We start from the raw sequence: 5,208 nt of genomic DNA on the forward strand, positions 1-5,208 counted from the left end.
GTTCATCTGGTGGTGTTTGCGGCGAGGAAAAAGTCCCCGCCGACGCAGTCTGTCCTCTTGAAAATCTGCAAAATTCGTCAAAATTGGGGGAAATATTACTACACAGAGTTCTCCCCATAGGGTGGAATAAAGGAAGCCCTCCACTATACTCCTAGGCCAGCTCCACTATACTACTTTTGAAATTTAGTGTGTTGCTTCCCTATTTTCTTGGTTAGTTTTGCTAGAATTAATGAAAATTCACAGATTTTGTGCCAAGTGGCATCACTTTTCCAGTCAGCATTGTCTGCAAAAACTTGTGAATGGGGGATGATCAAAACAATAGTCGTTTTGCCACTTCACAACAAAGGAATCACAATAATACATTATACTTGTAGTATTTGGCACTCTCTGTCATGCAAAATGAACCAATTTTCATGGAAGTGCAGCGCGGGGGTTAGTGTCAGCCGACGCAGTCTGTCTCTTGAAAATCTGCAAAATTCGGGGAAATATTACTACATTACACAGAGATTAGAGCAATTATAGTGTGCAATCACATGTAGTAACGTAGATCGTTCAAATATCCACACTGAAGGGCAATATACTAACACCGACATAACATGACGGGGAAATGTCCACATAGACGGGGAAAAGGTATGACGGGGAATATGCATGACGGGGAATTGTCCTGATACCATGTAGAAATTGCCTATTAAACTTGTTTAGACAAGGAGGTTCTATATTGGTTGAAACAATTGGTCTGATGCGTAGAATTAAGCAGATACTGTAAATGCATTTTAGTTCGCGGAGATTTAATTTCGCGGTAGCGGGAAAATGGACTTCTCGCGGTGGTTTTAATTTCGCGGTAGCACCATGCAATGCAGTCTCTTAGTTATAGAAAAATGTTTGCGGTGGTTTTAAATTCGCGTTGAAACGGCCGTCGCGAATATTTATCCACCGCAAAAGTTTCTGCATTTACAGTATTTGAATTCGTCATGTTGGTGTTTTTCCATTCACTGTATAATTTGGCCACTGCCTATCAAATTTAATTTCAACATCTGTTTCACATCTTAAGAGATGCAATAAATCTCTTTGGCAGTTGCCTGGAGATTTACCAAAGATAAGCTTGTTATAAGAAAAAGGTCAAGATTTTCTAATCTCCAAGCAGATCCTATGGTAGCATAAGATAGTATTAAAACCTGCCAGAGGAGTAAAGTGGGCCTAGAAGTGTGTCTGACTCCCAGTGGCTGATGACTCCCTTTGGCCAGCTGCACTCCTTACTAGTAGCCAGCTTTGATACTATCTTATGCCACTGGTAAATCTGCCTGGAGATTAAAGATTTTCCCCCATCAACCTCTGCTTGAAGAGTATGAAAACACTTCAAAAAGCAATTCCAGCTGAACCTCTGCTAGGAGAGTGTGTATTACACATAGCCTGGTATCCAGCCGTATTATATCTCGCAGGTCTCTTCTGTATTTGCAGAGAGGACATAAGAGACTCGGGAGCTATAAAACAGCTGGATACCAGGCTATATTACACCTGTCAGTACCTGGTGCAGATTTCACCTACCCAGACTGAAGCACGTAAACCGAATCAACGTTTCCTTCTCAAGTTCATGTCGTCATTCAGGTGCAGCCAGCTGTACATAATCAATCATGCCCCGCCTTTTTACCTGTCCGATACCTGCCCATTCAGGCAGCATTGTTAGGATATACCTGATGAGAGAGTGGTCGCAATTACCTACTGTAAATTCCTTTGCGTTTGTAATAGTTTTATTTTGCGGTAGGAGGGAATATGAGGTTGAAGGTGTGCTTTTAAAACAATTCTGTAGTACAGTAAAGTATTATTACATTGCAAGCTAATATTTGCAGTGTCATGAGCTTGTTATCAAAAGCTATGGAAAGAAAACCAGCAGGAAAGTTTTAGGATTTACAGTAGTCCAAGCAGATGTTGATTATAGCTGAATTTTCATGTCTTTTTTTCATTTTTTTGTTAATCTCTGTTCTGTCTGCTGCAGGAAATGAAGACCATGAGAGACTAATAAAATGCTGCAAAAAGAAAAAGTTGTAATACCAACATCTGCTTGGAGATTAATACTCTCAAAGCAGAGGTTCGGCGCCAGCTATTTTTTTGTTGTTTTTAGGCGATTTTGTACCGTTTTCTCATATCCACTGGCCAAATCTGAAGAAAATGGTACAAAATGGAAAGCCTGACGAAATAGACAAAAACACGCCAAAAAAACAGCCGGAGCCGAACCTCTGCTTGGAGAGTAGGAGATCAGATGACAATAGGAACATGCGGAGCTAAGACTAACAACTGAGACCCAATCTCAAGGTATGCCACGGGTCGTTGGGCGCGATTAGTCGGCCTTGTCCGCTGATTGTGCTGATTTGCTGTGATTGACAGCTGCAGGAAGCTTCTGAGCCAGGTCGTGAACTTCTAAAGTTTGTGTAATTACTTTGGAATTAAGGTAGGGCAACCAGTATAAATACACACACCTGCGTGGTGTATTTAAGATTCTATGTAGAGATCCATCATAGTACATTAGATGGAGGGTAAGTCAAGGTAAGTACTCAAGGTGGTTTTGATAACACATATTTGCTATGCCACAAACTTTTGTAAATCTAATTCTTAAAGTTTTGTGTGATTACTAAAGAATTAAGGTAGGGCAACCAGTATAAATACACACACCTGCGTGGTGTATTTAATATACTATGTAGTGATCCATCATAGTACATTAGATGGAGGGTAAGTCAAGGTAAGTACTACTACTCAAAGTGTTACTGATTTTAAAGTAATGTGTTTTTTTGCCACATTTTTGTATTGCCACAAACCCACGTAAATATGATTTAAAACTCATCAGGCACATGTGGTACTTGTTTGGGGAAAGGAAATTCACTTGTCCTTTCTGTGACCTGATGCGGTTATAATGAACTATCAAAACCTATGGCATGTGTGTTCAGTGTGGGAAAAATTAAAACTTTTCCGCTCAGGTCAGAATGATGGAGTACTTCTCAGCATGACGCTTTCTGGAATGAATATCAGTGATGATATTTTCATCTGCAAAAATTGGATGTGCGAGATATGATCAAAAGAACAGGTGGCAGCTTCTTTTACAATCCATGGTACAAAAGTTCTGACCAAGAAAAAATTGAGTGCTTCCAGAAGATTTCATGCAGTGAGACTTTCCTGGCTTTTAAAAATACCGGAGCATAAACCTAGGGCTGTCCTGAAAAGGTCGCTCAATGCTTACATCAATGGGGGAAATTTTCAGGACCGAGAAAAAGCGGTCATAAAGACCAGGTGGTCAGCTTGATGAGGTGGTCGCTTGGGCAGGTTGGACTGAGCGTATATCTGTATCTGTATTTTTATAGCCGGTATAACCACCGTTCGGCGTAACACAACAGCTTCGCAGGCACGTGGCGCGGCAGCAGCTGGTTATATTACACCGAACGACCCGTTACACCTAAATTTTGCACATCTATCTGCAAGCTTTCTTTAAAACTACCCAGAGAAGATGCCCCTACTGTACTTGGTCAGTTGGTGATAACAAATACCAGCTGTGTTAAACCATGTGGTATACATAATGCAGAAATGCATCCTTTCCTTTGATGACATCAAAGTTCAGCAAAATGTACATTCTTCATCTATTAGATATATGACTCAGCGTTTCAAAGGCTTGCTTTATTAAAAGAAACATTATATATTTACCACAACAGTCAACAGAAGTCATCTGAACCAGTATTTGAAATCCCCGAGACCGTTAACACCTAGTTCAACACAAGTACAAATATTGACAAAAGGATATCATAACAGGCTCTTTCATATGCCAAACATGATAACCATCTGAGCGCCACCTCTGGTGTAACCCTACCCGCTGCAGAAATCTGTCATGAGTTTTGACAGGCTCCCCTTACCTGCTGTATGTATGGAACATGCCTAAATACACACACAATGACATCAAGGCCATGTACTCAGGATGTACTGGCGGACTATTAATTACTAACAATACAGAGATACGTAGCGTACGCTGGGTACTGGTACAGAAAATTCAGGTACTGGTCCGGTTCAGGTCCAGAGGATAGGATCAGACCTGAACCTGGACCCGATTCAGTATGTGAGAACTTCATCCTCAACTCCGGGTGGTAGCTGCCACTATAGACATGCCATCATCTTTGACATGTGTCTATGGGGACTGACACTTTTGAAGCAGACTGAAAGTGGTCGTATTGAGACCAAGTTTGACTGGGGAAATTTGGTAGAAATTAACTATAACTCTAGATACTCCACTCCTGTTAATGTTATTTCATTGGACCAGTAAACCGCCAAGCGTGTGAAAGTCTGCGGATATTATCTGTTCATTTCCTAATCAGTCCAAATTCAGGTCCACTGATTTTTATCAGGTCCGTTTTTTTTACTGGTCCTACAAGAAGAAACGGTTTTGAATATATTTGTGCAGTGGTTTTTGCTTCCATGTTGACCTCACTACCACAAAATTATGACACCACAAACAATCATATTTATTGCTATGAACGTAAATGCCTGCAAATACTACCTAGATAAAAATGATTGGTCCTAGCAAGATGTGTGAATGAGTGAGAGTAAGTGAGTAAATGAGTGAGTGATGGATTGAGTGAGTAATAATATTTGAGTGAGTGAATGAGTGAGAGTATTTGTGAGTGAGTGAAGGAGTGAGTGTGAATGAGTGAGTGAGTGAGAGTATGAGTGGATAAGTTAGTGAGTGGGTGAGTGAATGAGTCACATGTTAAATTCTTCTTCATTGTTTGCTTTTCTTGTAGTTTCACCTTATGATAATCCATGAAAAAATTATGAAAGTGTTAATACCTAGGTGATTCCTTGATCTGTATTATAATCCAACCCCTCCTTGTAAAATGGGTCGCTCCCATCTTTGATCCCAGGACTATCCATTTCATCAGCAGAGGAAGCCACTTAGAGCCACAATGAGCAGCAATGGAAGTCTTTAATACCAAAACAAACAGCTTGATGGGATCGGTGTGGATTTCATGATGAATCCCCTTTCAATTACCCCATCAGGAACTCTCAATGGACTGTTGAAGTAATCACTTTGATTGGGGAGATCTTGATACTGTATCCATCAAGGTGTCACAAGTACACACACTAGGTATTACACAGGTTGGGCCAGCTTAGATGGGCTTATGATAGCTTCTTACTGCAATTAATCATGACTCGCACCTGACAGTATTGCAGTAT

The sequence above is a fragment of the Branchiostoma floridae genome, chromosome 9 (assembly GCF_000003815.2).
Source record: "Branchiostoma floridae strain S238N-H82 chromosome 9, Bfl_VNyyK, whole genome shotgun sequence".
Taxonomy (NCBI): Eukaryota; Metazoa; Chordata; class Leptocardii; order Amphioxiformes; family Branchiostomatidae; genus Branchiostoma; species Branchiostoma floridae.